This window comes from Saccopteryx bilineata, chromosome 12 (genome assembly GCF_036850765.1).
Source record: "Saccopteryx bilineata isolate mSacBil1 chromosome 12, mSacBil1_pri_phased_curated, whole genome shotgun sequence".
NCBI classification, from domain to species: Eukaryota; Metazoa; Chordata; class Mammalia; order Chiroptera; family Emballonuridae; genus Saccopteryx; species Saccopteryx bilineata.
The window spans coordinates 54,286,397-54,304,086 of NC_089501.1; the positions used below are offsets into that span (position 1 = coordinate 54,286,397).

A 17,690-nucleotide genomic window follows, 5' to 3' on the forward strand; every position below is an offset into this window, starting at 1 on the left:
ACAATTCTAGCCATTGTGTAAAGCCGGGTAAAGACCCCCCTGGGGGTGGGTGTCTGGCAGCCCTAGGCGCAGGTGGCCCTGCGCGACTCCACTGGGCCATATTAGTGTACACAGCTGCCTTTTCTTTTGAAACTGGTGACAGCACTTCTCGTACTGGGACCTCTCCGTTCCCGGGGACCCCGATGGAGCCCCAGCATGCCTCTCCTCACTGCCATGGCCACGTCTCCAGTGGCTCTCCCATCGTCCTTCCTTTCCATTCCCGTCACCTCGCCCATGAAACCTTCACCAGGTGTTTATGATGGCCTCCCAGCTGAAGTCTTGATACACTCTCCTTACTTCCAGACGGTCCCAGACCATTCTGCAGAGCAGTCCCGAGTGTGGACCATTGTGTAGTGCTCCGATTCTTAACGCCTCGCACGGTCCCACGGGGAGAGAACGCCAGCCCCTCTCATCCGGCACAAACCTATATCCCAGCATTTCCCGGCTAGCCCCATATGTATGCTGCTAACCGTTCAGAAAACCATGCAGAAAACCACGGGGCCACCTCTTGCCTTTATTCATGCCACGCCTTCCATCACGGCACCCTACGAAGGCTGGCTCATCTCCGTGACCTATCTCGGATGTGACCTCCTCCAAGATGCCACTCACTGCCAGCCCCTGGGGGCTGAGCTCCCCTCCTCAGGGCTCCGGTGACATTAGCTTAAGGCACTGCCACACTTTCTCAGGGAAGCAGTAATGCACAGAGGTCACCAGTCCACCCTGCAGCCAGGCGGGCCCATGCACCAGTCCCCACGGGCCCCTGAGCAGTGCCGCGGCCTGGGGTAACCACGGTCACCATCTCTCCAGCCCTAGTCTCCTAATGTCCCACCTCTAAACCAGCAGGGAGGGTGTCTGCTCAGAGTCTTTGCAATCATCACACGGTAGCCTTGGATGTTGGGGATGCACATTTTACCTCCTAGAAAAGATTACAAACTGCTCGGGGCCAGGCTGTATCCCTGAGTGCGGTGCCACATTTCAACATCGCATTAGTGCCACTGCGTCTTAGTTAAAATTTGAGCTGTCCACTGGATCATAACTCTAACCAAATAATAACTAAATGCCAAGAACCATCCTGCGCTTGTGATGTGGCTGAAGCCATCCCTTCCGTCGCCGTTTCTGAGCTTCTCACTGAGCTGGTGAGGTCAGTGTCATTGTCCTTACGAGACAGAACAGAAAAGGGAGGTCCACACAACTGGACTCGCTTTTCCAAGGACATCAGCTCCTTTGCAGTGGCATCAGAATCCACATTCCACTCCCCCTTCCATTCCCATGACCGCAGGCTGCCTGGAGCACTCTCAGGAGAGCAGCCACAGCCCCTCTGCCTTCGGGTACCAGAGAAACAGGGCAGCCAGTAGGCTTTGCGAGGTAACTCAGAGTCCTCGCACAGGAGGCCAGCAGGACCTGCGGTTAACATGACAAAAGTTCCCCTGCGGAGCTGAGAGCAGAGAACTGGGAACAGCGGAGGACACAGGAACGACACCAGAACAGGAGCGGGTGGCATGGGAGACAGCGCCAGAGCAAAAGCCTGGCACTTGTCACCAGCGTGGCAAATATGCGGGAAGCCTAAGGGCTGGAGGTGACAGCAGTGTTCCAAATAAAAAAAAACTGAGGGAAGAGAGTGACGGGGATGAGGCGCTGCTGATGCGCTTTTCAGTACCTGCCACAGGGCACCTCTGAAAGCAGGGGACAGAGGGGGTCCCGGAAGCCCCGAGGTTTCCCCACAGCATCCGCAGGTCAGGGACCACGGGACAACCAGTGCTCCTGGGGCCAGTGAGAGCCGATGGGGGACAGAGGTGTGCGTCCAGTTCTGAACTTGACTTTTGAATAGTGTGAGGAGACTTTAAGAAGTCAAAACCCCACAAAGGGAACGAATCGATCACCGCTGTCTCCTCTTTCCTTTGACCATTCACAGACGTTCGGTTGGGTCTTGTTTTTTTAATACCCCGTTTCTCTCCTGGCATCGGCCACTGTGCCCCACGTTGTCCCCAGTAACACAGGACATGTGGTTTCATTGGCACCTGCTGGACTCCTCCCGTGGCTGGACCCACTGATTCCAGAGTGCCCGGGGTCTGTGTGGACTCTTTCCCGTGGAATCTGGGTGTTCTCCCGGGGCCGAGGTATCTGTGCTGCCCGCATTGTAGTTAATGCCAATTCAGTATGTTTTCACGGGAAAACTTCACTTAACACAATTTTCACTTTATGATCTCATTTTAAAGCCCGACTGTCCCACATTGTTCTTCCTCAGCCCACCCTGACGATCACAGGAGTCCGTGGGGCTACCCACCCCCAGGGCCACCTCCTACCGCCTCACGTTGTGAAATGGCTCGTAAGAACTCTGCTCGTTCATACGGGGACCTCGAAACGCTCACATACAAGGTAAAAGCAGCCTGCCACAAGCACAGGCGCATGCTCGCTGGAGGAGGTAAGCGCAGTTTCCACCGTAGCTGCCTGCCTTCATGCCTCGACCCACTCATTGAATGTCAACCGCACTTATCTTACGCACTTATCATGAGACTAGGCTAGTGAAAACTTTTAAACTAAAATTAGTTAAAATAATTACAAAACAAAATGTGCGTGTACTTAAATATCTACAAGTGTGTACTGTGTGTGTGTGTGTATCCAAGTTAACAAAAACTACTCAGTGTGTAGATAACACTGGGGAACAAATTTTTTGTTGCATCCACAAAAACACTTGTTCGTACCTAATTCGAGTGTGCTGATCTCAAATCTGATATTAGTTTTTCTCCAATTCGAGATTTTAGGTTTTCTTTTTATTGTAAAATTTTCAACATTTTGTTTAACATAATGAAGTAGAATGTCTTCTTGGGCATCATCTTTGTGAAAATATAGTAATTTACAGAATGTAGTAAATACACTAAAAGATATGACTGCATCAGAATTTGTATACAATTTCAAAATACAACATATTAAAACACTTATTTTAATCATAAAATTTGCGTAAAACTTATTTAAATTCTATTGAGGCAAAAATTTGCGTTTGTAGCTCTTGCATTTGTGTACCTGTTGAGGACAATCTCGTCTGATGCTCCAGCAGTAGTCTGCTCATCACTAACAGCTCCAAGATTTTCAGGACACTTATCAAGGTGACTGTTCAGGAAGTGAATCTTAACACTTATGTTAGATCCAATGTCGCAGAAAGCCAACAGCATCCTTTGAAACGGAAGTTCATAGTTTTCTGCTTCTTTGTTGCCAAGGAAGTTCTTCGTAACTGCCACAAAAGACTGCCATGCTGCTTTCTCCTTATTCATCTTCCTGGCAAATTCTTCATCACGTATGAGGGTTCGAATTTGAAGTCCATTGAATACACCTGCTTTTATCTTCTCAAAAGACAAGGCAGGAAAAGCAGAAATAATATGTTGAAAGCAGTCACTTTCTCTATTCAAAGCCTGAACAAACTGCTTCATTAATCCAGGTTTGATATGAAGTGGGGGGAAAAATGATCCTGTCTCGATTAACTACAGGTTCATTCACAATATTTTGCATCCCTACTTCCAGAGCTTCACGTTTTGGCCACTCCTTCTGTGTCCAGTGTTTCTCCCAGGCTTGGCTGTCCCACAAACACAGAAAGCAAGGATACTTCGTGAAACCTCTTTGTTGTCCTAGCAGGAAATTTACCATTTTAAGATACACACAAGCCTAACCAGGTAGTGGCGCAGTGGATAGAGCATCGGACTGGGATGCAGAGGACCCAGGTTCGAGACCCCGAGGTTGCCAGCTTGAGTGAGGGCTCACCTGGTTTGAGCAAAGCTCACCAGCTTGAACCTAAGGTTGCTGGCTCAAGCAAGGGGTTACTCAGTCTGCTGAAGGCCCACGGTCAAGGCACATATGAGAAAGCAATCAATGAACAACTAAGGTGCCACAACAAAAAACTGATGATTGGCCCTGGCCGGTTGGCTCATCGGTGGAGCGTCGGCCTGGCGTGCGGGGGACCCTGGTTCGATTCCCGGCCAGGGCACATAGGAGAGGTGCCCATTTGCTTCTCCACCCCGCCCCCTCCTTCCTCTCTGTTTCTCTCTTCCCCTCCCGCAGTCAAGGCTCCATTGGAGCAAAGATGGCCCGGGCGCTGGGGATGGCTCCTTGGCCTCTGCCCCAGGCGCTAGAGTGGCTCTGGTCGCGCAGAGCGACCCCCCCCAGAGGGCAGAGCATCGCCCCCTGGTGGGCGAGCTGGGTGGATCCCGGTCGGGCGCATGCAGGAGTCTGTCTGACTGTCTCTCCCCGTTTCCAGCTTCAGAAAAATACAAAAAAAACAAAAAAACAAAAACTGATGATTGATGCTTCTCATCTCTCTCCGTTCCTGTCTGTCTGTCCCTAATCTATCCCTCTCTCTGACTCTCTGTCTCTGTAAAAATAAAAAAAATAAAAAAATAAAAAAGATCCACACAAATGATCCAGTTATGCTCCTCATACTTCAGAAAGTCAAGGACAATTTTTATGTCATTATAATCTTCTCGCAGATGAGTTGAATAACCAATTGAAACTGCTGCATAAACATTACTGTTGTGTAGGAGAACACATTTCAGACTCCGTTTAGAGCTGTCAAGAAATAGCCGCCATTCTGTTGGACTGTAAGTGGTAACACCTAGCTGGCTGAGAAGACTACGGATATCATGTCAGTAAACAAAGTGTCTTAAAAAAAAAAGTACACAAAAATTTGTTCACACTTCCTGAAATGGGATACTTCGGCTGACTGGTGAAGTGCATTTTTTTCTTGAAGCCTGGAGGCTAATAACTCAGCTGCTTTCTTTGATAGGCCCAAATCTCTTACTAAGTCATTCAGTTCAGGTTGGCTAAACTGCTGAGGGGTTAATGACTGCTTGGCATCAGAAGAAGACCCTTCAGATTCTACAACCATTTCCTCATGCATCTTATCAAAATACACTTGATCACCATGTTCACTTTCTTCGTCCTTAGAGGAAATAAAACCATTGAAAACTGGAACTGGAGTGTCTCAGAGTGTGGGATAGGTCGTATTGCTGAAGGAATATTAGGATATGCGATCATATGCCGTTTTTTCTTGCTGATGCCCTTGGTATGGATCAGACAGAAATAACAGTCACTTCTGTGGTCCTTAGGTTCATGCCAAACCATGGGAATACCAAAAGGCATTCCTGTGTGTTTTCCTTTTGTCCAGTCACGAAGCATTTCCTCACAATTATGACACACAATCTGAGGAGCCCAATTCTTGTCTTGATAGCCAAGGGGAACTTGAAAATAGGCAATATATGTATGTGTCACAAATGATGAAATATTGCGCCTTTGACGTTGAAGTGTGTAACAGCCACATATATGTATATAATAGAAGGTGTCAGGACTATTCTTATAATTATGCCTACTCAAAGAAGCCATGATTCAATCTTAAGACAAAATAAGAGGGTGTTTTTATCAGATAATAATTTTTTACATTTAAAAACAACTACAATTATATAAAAGTGATGTTTGTAAAACATTAATTGCCTTGTGGTTATGTTCAATCTAAGAGTCCTTGCCTTTTAACTCCAATTTAAAAGCCAATGTGGCCCTGGCCGGTTGGCTCAATGCTAGAGCGTTGGCCTGGCGTACGGGGGACCCAGGTTTGATTCCCGGCCAGGGCACATAGGAGAAGCACCCATTTGCTTCTCCACCCCCCCTCCTTCCTCTCTGTCTCTCTCTTCCCCTCCCGCAGCCAAGGCTCCATTGGAGCAAAGATGGCCCGGGCACTGGGGATGGCTCCTTGGCCTCTGCCCCAGGCGCTAGAGTGGCTCTGGTCGTGGCAGAGCATCGCCCCCTGGTGGGCAGAGCGTCGCCCCTGGTGGGTGTGCCGGGTGGATCCCGGTCGGGCGCATGCGGGAGTCTGTCTGACTGTCTCTCCCCATTTCCAGCTTCAGAAAAATAAAAAAAAAAAAAAAAAAAAAGCCAATGCATACCATTAACTGTAACAAAAAGAAATTAAAATTGCATAAAAAATAGAGCATGCACCAAAAAACAGATTTTAGATTTGGAATCAGTGATGCAGAAGTATATAGAAACAGTTCTACAACTTCATGCAACAGAAAATGAAAAAAAATTTGTTCCCCAGTGAAATATATACAATAATGTTTATGTAGTGATATGTATATATCATGTAGATATAAATTAATCTATGACATCTTAATATAAGTGTAAGAAATAACTATATATTACTATTATATGTATATGCTCACATAGATATAGCTGATACACACATATGAACATACAGAATTTTGTCAACCTAGATAAATGTGAGTTACCAAATTGGGCGTGGCTGTTTTAAGTGACAGCCATTATTTTGTGCTGATTGTCACTGAAATGCAGCAAATGCAACACTGCTGATCAAGGAGTCATAGGCACTGGCACTGTCTGGTCTGACAGTCGTTTCTAAACCCCAGAGGAAACGGAAGCAGGCAGCTAAGAGCAACGGGAAGGACAGTAACCCCTCCTACGCACAAGGTACAAAGGACAACAAAAAACAGCTACGTAGGTCCTCCTCTAGACACTTCAAACTGTGACCAAACTGTGGGTTACTCTCCTGGCCCTCACGAACGTCCCTTCCCTGGGAACGTGAGGCGCAGGCCTCAGCTGAGAACGCGGCCCCCACCGCGACGGTGAACCCCTTTTAGAGCGAGTGCAGAACTGTGGTCTCAGTTGAGCCCAGCCAGGTCTGAGTTAGGAAACCAGGTCCCTGACAAAAAATTCTTATACTTGGCCCATGACCCCCTCCCCATCCCCTTTAGTCCCCCTCCCCCTCCCCTGTCCCCCTCCCCATCCCCTGTCCCCTCCCCATTCCCCTGCGTCCCCCTCCCCCTCCCCTGTCCCCTTCCCTGTCCCCCTGCGTCCCCCTCCCGCTCCCCCTCCCCCTCCCCTGCATCCCCCTCCCCTGCATCCCCCTCCCCTGCATCCCCCTCCCCTTCCCACCCCCTCCCCATCCCCTGCATCTCCCTCCCCCTCCCCTGCATCCCCCTCCCCCTCCCCACCCCCTCCCCATCCCCTGCATCCCCTCCCCCTTCCCCTCCCCTGTCCCCCTCCCCATCCCCTCCCCATCCCCTGCATCCCCCTCCCCATCCCCCTCCCCTGTCCCCCTCCCCACCCCCTCCCCATCCCCTGCATCCCCCTCCCCCACCCCCTCCCCTGTCCCCCTCCCCATCCCCTGCATCCCCCTCCCCCTCCCCCTCCCCTCCCTCTCCCCTGCGTCCCCCTCCCCGTCCCCCTATGTGACAGCCCATCTTTCAGGTGGCACAGGAGGGCAGTGAACATGGCTTTGCTTGAGTGAAACTGCAGGAAACAGCGCCATGGAAACAACATTTGATTAACCATCAGGACGAGGAGATTACGAAATTATCCCCCAGAATTAGGTTGCATTTTTGGAACCACAGCTCAATAAGAAGTGACCCTGCATACACAATTTAACCTTATTTGGTTGTTACAAGGATCCGGGTTATTACTAACTGTTAGTATTTTAAAAATCTATTATTTACACCACATAACTTAATGCTTTGTTTTGTGCTATCTGATATTGTCCTTTATAAACTTACAATGTTCTTAATTCCTGTCTTTAAGTTGTCTAGGACCGGAAGCCCCTTTCGCTCCCCCTTCCCCCCATCACAGTGTGAATCGAAGACAGGCCAGGCATGTTGTGTTTTGTAAGGACTAACAAGTTACCAGATCAACTCCCCTGCAGCAAACAGCTATACTATCGGGACGTCACACACAAGCAGATACCCGAAGGCACAGAAAAGCAAACAAAGGAGGGAACATTCTGTCAGGGAGGGCACGCCAGGAGAAGCCAAGTCCTGCCAGCCGCTGCCAAAGACTTCGTCACGCGGCCAGGGACCCTCCCTGTGACATGCAGGCACGCTGACCTGTGGTGACATCAGACTGCCCAGTGTGAAGAAGCAAAACAGCACATCGGGGAAACTTGCTTCTGAGAAGCGAGGGGAATCCCAGAAGGGCAAGAACAAGGAAGGGAGTCTCCAGATTCTGTTCCTGCTTGTCGCTGGCTGACTGCTGCCCAGGAGGGCGCACACTTCCTCTGAGTCTCTTGGCGGAAGAAAGACCTTGGCTCAAGGACGGGACCGTAACTCCTCACTCTTTCAGTGTAACCAGCACAGAGTGACTTCCTCCCAAAGAGCACAGTGCGGGAAGAATGGACGAGAGGAATGCCACAGTAGAGAAATCTATGGGAAGCACTTTGGCCAGATGACCAAGGTCAACGTCAACAGCGGCAAGTCATTCTGAGACTGCCTACTCTGGACACAATGGAATGACAATGGCATTTTACCTCTGAGGTCCTCCTCTCAAAGACACTTAACCCTTGTGTAGTCTTGAAAAAATTTTCAGACAAAACCCAGTTGAAGGACAGTCTATAAAGCACCTGACCAGTATGTCAAGCCTTCAGGGGAATCAAAGACAAGGTATGTCTGAAGAGCTGTCACCACCCAGAGCGGCCGAAGGACACGTCTATGTAATGACCAAGAGTGATGTGGGATTCTGGATGAGAAAAAAAGGACAATTGGTAAGAAAACAAAGAAAATCTGAGTCACGTTTGGACTTTAGTTAATAATAATTATCAACATTGGTTCCTTAATTGTAAAAATATAGTATAATTATATAAGACGTTAAAAACAAGGAAGCTTGTTTGATGGGGTAGAAAACTCCCTGTACTATCTTTGTAACTTTTCTCTAAAGCTAAGGCTGCTCTAAATAAAAGCTTATTTTTAAATAATATCTGGACTGATTCCAGATCTGCTGTCCAAAGAATAGATCATTTTTCAGTTCAAATCCAACCAAAGTAATTGCCTCATAAAACAAACAAACAAACAAACAAAAGCAATAACTGCCATCAGAGAAAGAGAATTCAGACTTCCCAAAAATTACATTCATAATGTCCAGGATATAATTACAAAGTCGCCCAACATTTGAAAGAACCAGAAAAATAAAGCACATTTTCAGAGAACAGACTATCAGCTAAAATAACCCCTGAGGTACCTCTAAGTCTGGAAAGAGGCAAAATTTTAAGATGGCCAGTAGTACTATCCTTAAGAACAGGGGTCGGGAACCTTTCTGGCTGAGAGAGCCATAAACGCCCCATATTTTAAAATGTAATTCCGTGAGAATCATACAACAACTCGTGTACGTTACGCATTATCCAATGAAAATTTGGTGTTGTCCCAGAGGACAGCTGTGATTGGCTCCAGCCACCCGCAACCATGAACATGAGTGGTAGGAAATGAATGGATTGTAATACATGAGCATGTTTTATATTTTTATGTTATTATTATATTTTTTAAAGATTTGTCTGCAAGCCAGATGCAGCCATCAAAAGAGCCACATCTGGCTCGCGAGCCATAGGTTCCCGACCCCTGCTCAAGAGAGTAAAACAAAATATTCTTGTAATGAATGGAAGGACAAGAAAGATAAGCAGAAAAATGGAAATTATAAAAAAAAGAACCAAATGGAAATTGCAGAGGTAAAACTGAAATTTAAAAAAAAAAGCAAAAACACTGGCAATATAGAATTCTTTATTCAATGAAAATATCTTCCAGGAATGAAGACAGAATAAAGACATGTTAATGTGAAAGAGAACTAAGAGACTTTGTCCCAGCAGAAGCCCCTACGAGGAACACTGAGGGAGCCCCACACTGAAGGGGAATGGATCACGTGGAATGGCAGGTCCTCAGAAAGAAACACTGGAAATGCTAAGTGTCAGAGTAAATACAACAGACAAGTACATAGGGAGATTTTTTATTTGCTTTGTTCATCAGAATTTCTTTAAAACACGTAACTGTTTGTGTAGACTAAACTGTATTCCCCCACTTTTCATGTTGAGGCCCTAACCCTTCATGTGATGCTATTTGGAGAAGTGGTCTTGAGAAGGTAATTAGGTTTAGATAACCTCATGGGGGTGGGACCCTAGTGACAAAACTAGTGCCTTTATACTCTAAGAAGAGACACAACGAGCTCTCTCTCTCTCTGTTTCTCTGTCTCTCTCTCTCTCTCTCTCTCTTTCTCTCTCACTTTCTCACATGGGGGACTACCATCTACAAGCCAGAAAGAGGCCCTTCCAGAATGTGATCTTGCTAGCACTCTGAACTTGGACTTCTAGCCTCCAGAACGATAAGAAAATAAATTTCCATTATGTAAGCCATTGAGTCTATGGTGTTTTGTCGTGACAGCTGAGCTAAAACAACATTCAGAGAGAAAATCACACTTTCCTGTGGAGTTTAAAACACAGACAGCTAGGACCAGTACGACAACAGCAGGAGACTGGGGGGTGGACCGGGTCCTCCTGGAGCCGGTCGTCTTCACTCGGGGTGATGGTGCAATGTTAACAAAGCAACATGCACGTAAACATTTGAGAATATACATTATAACTCTTTGAGTCAATATAAAAATGAACTAAAATGTTAAGCTAAAAAGCAAATAAAAATTACAGTGTTATTATAAAAAATATTGAATTTCCAAAAAGACAAGAAATGAGAAACAGAGGAACAAAAACAGGAGTGTGTGTGTGTGTGTGTGGGGGGGGGGGACAAATAGAAAACACAATGAAACGGTGACTCAAATTCAACCATATCCACAATCACATTACACTTGAATGAAACGAACACCACAACTGAAAGGCAGAGACTGTCAGAGTGGACAGAACAAGTGAGATCCAACTATACACTGCTTACAACAGCTGCATTTTAAATATAAAGACATGCTTGGTTTAAAAGTAAATGAATTTTTGAAATGCTAAGCAAACTCATTATAATAAGGTAGGAATGGCAATATTAATATCATGTAGATTCAAAGAAAAAATTATTATTTAAAGTAAGTGTATCAGATTGTGTCGTCCCCACTTGAGGTGGGAAGGAAGGCTCAAAACATCCCAGCACCCGCCCGTTCCCGCCCCTCGCTGAGTCGGGACAGGTGCCTGTGCCCACCTAGCCAGACCTGGCGGGTGCAGGCGGCCTCCCTCTGCTCGCGGCCTCCCAGGAGAGAGAGGGACGATAGTGCGAGCACTTCCTACCCCTACTTGTCAGCAGGTACAGGCCAGGAAACAGGCCACAGACACCGCTAAAGAGATCTCCTATGTACGGCCCTGAGGCCACTGTGTGTGTCTTCCACAAAGGCATACCCACTGAATTTCACAATGGTCTCTCTCTCTCTGTCCCCCACTCCCACTCTTTTTTTGTCCTTTCTTTGACTAATCCTTCCATTTTCTTCTTTAATTGTTTAGCAGAAGTCACAGTATGGGAGGAGCAGAATGGAAGGTGAGAAAGATAAAATTAACAATCCACAGAACGAGAGGTGCGCACTGTGGGCAACCCCACGGGCCCTGGAAGCACCTGCTGGCGTTCAAGCCTTGGCCTGTGCCTCACCGACCCTGTAGCCATGCTACACAGCTCCTGACCGCCAGTGTATTCTCCACAAAATAGGAGATGACAATAGTACCTGCCCTCACAAATCTGTTGTGAGAACTGAATGGATACATGAGAAGTATTTGGAAAAGGACACAGAACATTCCATGTTTCAACAATTATTAGCTCTTAGCTAGGTCCCACATGTGGCTTGAAGCTTGTGGTTACTGTATCAATTGCACACTGTTCATGTTTGGGTAACTACAATATCTGCCTTTAATTTTCTCTCAATAGGAAAGATCTTCCAGATAGAGCTCTATCTCATAGTGCTTTATATGACACTGTAATTGATCTAAAGTGACTTTAGGATACTGACAATGATATCTTCAGTTTAGACAGGCCTCTCAGATTGCAGAGAGCTTTTACAGACATTACCTCAGTTAATCTTCACAACAGCTCTGGGAGATAACCGGATAGCATTTACTATCTGCTTTTACAATGAAGGTACGAGGTGCAAGGAAGACAATGGTGTGCCCGAGATTTAGAAGGAAAGGAGCCGAACCAGAACCCACCCCGAACCCCTCTCCTGAGCTCAGTGGCTTTCACGCAGGACCACCTGGTGCTCTGGGTGTGTGAGAGGGGAGCCCACAGTCAGCTAGACAGCCACTCACCCACTGTGCAAGCAAGTATGTGATTCTACAAACTAAGTATTTCTATGGTATGTATAAGCATACTAGGTTGAAGATTAGAGACTGTAATATAAATCACAATGAGGCTGGGGGTTTTGTTTGTTTGTTTTTAGATTTTATTTATTCATATTAGAGAAAGGAGAGAGAGAGAGAGAGAGAGAGAGAGAGAGAAGGAGGGAGGAGCAGGAAGCATCAACTCCCATATGTGCCTTGCCCGGGCAAGCCCAGGGTTTTGACCTGCGACCTCAGCATTCCAGGTCGATGCTCTATCCACTGCGCCACCACAGGTCAGGCCCACAATGAGGTGTTTAACAAAGAATAAAAACTACACAAACCCCAAAGTAAGTCGCCCTATTCAGAGTCAACTGGTGACACCGAACAGCCGTGAGGTGACGCAGACACAAATGTGGGAGATCACAGGGCCCTGAGGGTCCAGGTTGGTTATTTGTTTGTTTCTTTAATCATAGATGAAATATGTTTCAAACAAACATTTTTCTTCACCCTTTTCAAACAATATTGCATTTTTCAGTTGCTTCAATCAAAAAAAGAGGTTCTAAGGATATCTAAAAACATAGATCCTCAGCAAAGCTAATGTTATAAAAATTTATTCTGATGTTAAATGCTCCCAATTTATTTCTCTTCCTCCCAGAGATGGAACAGCTTGTTGCTTTGTGAATAAAATTAATTAGCCCCAGTTTTTTATTTTTAATGATAACTTGTAGCCTTTATTTCTCTCTCTCTCTCTCTCTCTCTCTCTCTTTCTCTAAATATTTTCATGTGGCACTAACGTAAATTTATTTCACTAATTTTTGAGATGAAGAAAATGAATGTAATTATTTGTATTCAGTAAAAGAAAGGAAGAAGTAAATGTTTTCTCTGTGAGCTAATATAAATTGAGTCATGCACTAAAAGTATGTAAGCTCACATAGTCCAAAGACAGCATCACATCACTGGTAATATAAGAAACCCAGCTGAAGGGTGCGTGGCACAGAGTAAGTGCTCACTAAATGACAGTGAGTACTAAGAGTAGTTGGAGAAATCAACATCCTTACATCTTCCTCGACTTACCACAAATCATAATTAATAGTAACAAAATCATCAGTTAGATGGTCCATAAACAAAAGTCATTGTCCCATAGATCAAAACGCACCCTACACTTTTATTCCTAAACTTTAAATACAAATTCCACTTGCAGATATATTTCTAAGTTCCCAGCAGAGACTTAGACCAGTAGTGGGCACCATTCAGCAGTGTCACCGTGGAGTGTGAGCTCAAATACAAGGCTCCCTAGTGAGGCCACCTGGGCAGAATCTCTCCTGCTCAAATTTCTCCATGGTCACTTCACCTTCCTATGCTTTAGTAGCCTCAAGAGTAAAGATAATATTCATAGCTACCTAAAAGGGTAGTTACAAGGATTAAGTGACTAACGACATTTAAAGCTCTTAGACTGACGCACAGTACACTAAGCCAGGGGTCGGGAACCTTTTTGGCTGAGAGAGCCATGAATGCCATATTTTAAAATGTAATTCCGTGAGAGCCATACAATGAGCCGTGTATGTTACGCATTATGCAATAAAAGTTTGGTGTTGTCTCGGAGGACAGCTGTGATAGGCTCCAGCCACCCGCAACCATGAACATGAGCGGTAGGAAATGAATGGATTGTAATACATGAGAATGTTTTATATATATATATATATATTTTCATTTTTCTGAAGCTGGAAACAGGAAGAGACAGTCAGACAGACTCCCGCATGCGCCCAACTGGGATCCACCCGGCACGCCCACCATGGGGCAATGCTCTGCCCACCAGGGGGCGATGCTCTGCCCATCCTGGGCATCGCCATGTTGCGACCAGAGCCACTCTAGCGCCTGAGGCAGAGGCCACAGAGCCATCCCCAGCGCCTGGGCCATCTTTGCTCCAATGGAGCCTTGGCTGCGGGAGGGGAAGAGAGAGACAGAGAGAAAAGCGCGGCAGAGGGGTGGAGAAGCAAATGGGCGCTTCTCCTATGTGCCCTGGCCAGGAATCGAACCCGGGTCCTCCGCACGCTAGGCCAACGCCCTACTGCTGAGCCAACCGGCCAGGGCGAGAATGTTTTATATTTTTAACGTTATTATTTTTTTTATTAAAGATTTGTCTGCAAGCCAGATGCAGCCATCAAAAGAGCCACCTCTGGCTTGCGAGCCATAGGTTCCCGACCCCTGCTGTAAGCACCCAGTAAATGTTAGCAGCTGTCACTAAACAACACAAATCAAACACATTTCCCCAAATGAATGGGAAAAGAGCTTTCTGTTGGTCATCAAAATGATTGTACATTCTTAAGTACCATATGCAAATATCTGTTAAAATCTACTCGTTAAATATCTCTGTAGATGTAGAAAATTGGACACCTATACATTGCTGGTGGGAATATAAAATGGCGCAGCCGCATTGGAAACCAGCCCAGCAGCTCCTCACACAGGTCGACACGGATTACCACATGACCGGCAATTTGCCTCCTAGGTATTAACCAAAGAGAAACGCGGGCCTATGTCCATGTAAAATTTGTAGGTGAATGTTCATATCAGCATTATTGCTAAGAGCGAAGGTTGATTAATTAGCGAATGGATATATGCGTACATGTGGTATCTTCAGACAATGAAATATTTTGTGGAAATCAAAAAACAGTGACGTGCTGATTCATACTACAACCAACACAAATGAAACGTAAGGAGCCAGTTACAAAAGATCACAATGTTGTATGATTCCATTCATAGTAAGTGTCCAGAATAGGCAAAGTCATAGACAAAGAAAGCATCATATGTTAGTGGTCGACAGGGGTGGTGTTTGAACGTGTTTGGGGAGAAATGGGAGTTTCTGCTAGCTAAAAGGTAAGCAGAGGTGATGGTGGGGATGTTTGCACAATCCTGTAAATACAGTCAAAGCAACTGAATTTTACACTGTCAATGGGTGAATTTTATAGTATGTGCAGATCGCAGTAAAGCTGTTTCCCCAACACCCTTTCCAGTATCTCTGCATATCATCACTTACTAAAATACTCGGCAAAAAAAAAGTCACTCAGTAATTCTGGAATAAGCAAATGAATGAATGTGTGTTAACTTCACTTTATATGGCTTTCTTTTCTATTTTCATCCATTATAGAAGCCTGCAATTATGGGAAGAGACATACAAAATCTGTATACATCATCTTTTGCATTTAGGTGTTTGTTTTTATAATGTGGTAAAAAATATTTTTAAATATCACAGAGTTGCTATACCTAGAAGTGCTGTTAGAAGCCAGAACAGTGCTAATGATACACACACACACACACACACACACACCACATTTCAACATTTAATATAGAAAATAGAATTTGCTCAAGTTATTCACACTGCTCTAATTTCCATATGCTCTATAGTACAAAAAAGATTTAGATCAAATTGCTGGCACATTAAAATTCATTCATTCGTACTTTCAACAAATACTTACTGGATAAGTCACCATGTGCTAGGCACAGTGCTAGCTATGCTAAAACAGAGTTCTGCACTACCTTATGTGTTTTATTAGGTTTTTATGTTTTATTAGGTATGGCAGATATAGAAAAACAAGTAAAGAACGTCCAGATGGAGATTTTATTTTCAGTTGCTACACATGGAAGTCATAGTTCACTACTTACTCTTTTATGAAAAGACAAATTGATTCCAGGAGTCATGAGTATCAGTACTCCAGAAGGGTGTATTTGTGGCAGTGAGCTGATGACAGTAAGGGTCTCAAAGAATCTTGAGAACTCTGGAGGTGTCCCTGGAAACTTTTAAGAGACTGAATTTTCTATTGTACAAAAGGACAAAGTAAATAACCCATCTTCCAATATTCAGACATGTCAACTACGAAAAAATACCCTGAGTCTCACACTTGTCAAAAGGAAAATATCAGAATATCTACATGTTTATTTTCTGAATTGTTTCGGGGTCATGAACTGCACATCTAAGGCTGTTGTTATGGGCCAGTGAATTGGCTCCAGCTCCTGGTGACCATGTGAGTGAGTGGCGTCCACGTGTGTCCCGTCTTTGGCAGCACTGCACAGCGCCTGCAGACGCACGGGCGGCTTCTTTCATGGAGTCTGTCCGGCTCACAGTCAGTCTTCCTCTTCCCCTGCTGCCTCTGTTTCTCCCAGCATTGCTGGCTTTTCCGACGAGCCCTGCCTCTCACCGTGTGCCGGGAGAGGGCAGCTCTGGGTCTGTTGTTTCTGCCTCCTACGATGTTTCGGGCTTACTTGGCTCCAGGACCCGCTCGCTTGTCTTTGTGGAGGTCCAGGCTATCTGCAGGGAGGGCTCTCCTCCAATGCCCTATTCCATCTTTTTCACTATCAGCTCTCTTCACTGTCTCCCTTTTACATCTCTCCACGGTAACTGGAAAGACGGGGATGTGGATGCTCCTACCCTTGGTCCCTAATGACACATCTTAGCTCTTGGTGAGCTTTCCTAATTCTTCCACTGCTGCCCTTCCGAGTCTCAGCCTCCTCTTGGTTTCTTGGTTGAAGCCTCCACTTGAATTGGTGACCAAACCAGTATCAGCAAACTCACCATTTCAGTGTCTTCACCGCCTGTGTTGTAGTTGTGTGTTTCATCTTGTAGTCATGATATTGTCTTCTGGATGTTCAAACACTGACACTTTCTTCTTTCACTTTTATCAGAAGTCTTTTTAAATCATCACTACTTTCTGCCAGAAACATGGTGTCACCTGCATATCTTAAGAGACTGATATTTCTCCCACCAGGTTTCACTCGGGCTTCCTCTGAGCTCAGCCCCGTTGTTCATACACGTGAGGTAAAGTGCGCCCTTGTCTGACACCTTGGCTATAGGAAACCCTTCTGTCTCTCTGTGTTCTGTCCTAACAACAGCTTCCTGTCCACAATACAAGTTTCACATTAGGACATCAGGTGCTGGGGCACGCTCTGTGTTTCAGAACGACCCGTGGTGGTAAGTGGTCCATGGAATCGAACATAGACTAGTCTTCTTCCGAAACTCTTTGGAACTCTCCAGCATCCAAGAAATGAAAGTTTGCAAGTGCCTCTCCCTCTTCTGAATCAGCTTGCACACCTGGCATTTCTTCCTCTATATAGTAAGGCGGAAGTGTGTGTTGTGTCACCTTGAGCATCACTTGACTTGTGTTGGGAACTAGAGCCATGGTCTTATAGTTACTGCATCCTTGCCATCTTTCTTGAAGATTAGGATGTATAATGAATGTGCCCAGTCTCTCTAGGCCATTGTTATTTTCCAGATTTGGTGACACAGTCTTGTTAGAATTTTGACAGATTCTGTCTCCGTGGCTTGATGGGTACTGTTTACTAAATTTGGCACCAGATGTGTCATTGCACATGGCTTCTCACAAAGGCCTCTCCAGTTCAACTACGTCAATTTTTATAATTATCACAAACATCAGGCCTATTTCATTTCTCCTTTTATTACAAACACACAGTCTCCTCCAATATAAGCTTTAAGGGTTAAGCAGTCCATGTGCATAGTGCCGACAGGTTCATCTGTAATAACAACTCTATGTTCTGATCGATGGCTGACTACTTCTCAAATTTTAACACTGAATGAAAAAATATTACAGGGCCAGGAAAT

At 45.5% G+C, this 17,690-nt stretch overlaps 1 protein-coding gene across 2 annotated transcripts in view; it reads right to left on the reverse strand.

The window, feature by feature from the left end:
* Positions 1 to 17,690, reverse strand: part of PRKN (parkin RBR E3 ubiquitin protein ligase) — a 1,041,656-nt gene that overhangs the window by 837,950 nt on the left and 186,016 nt on the right. The gene's annotated exons all lie outside the window — the stretch shown is intronic.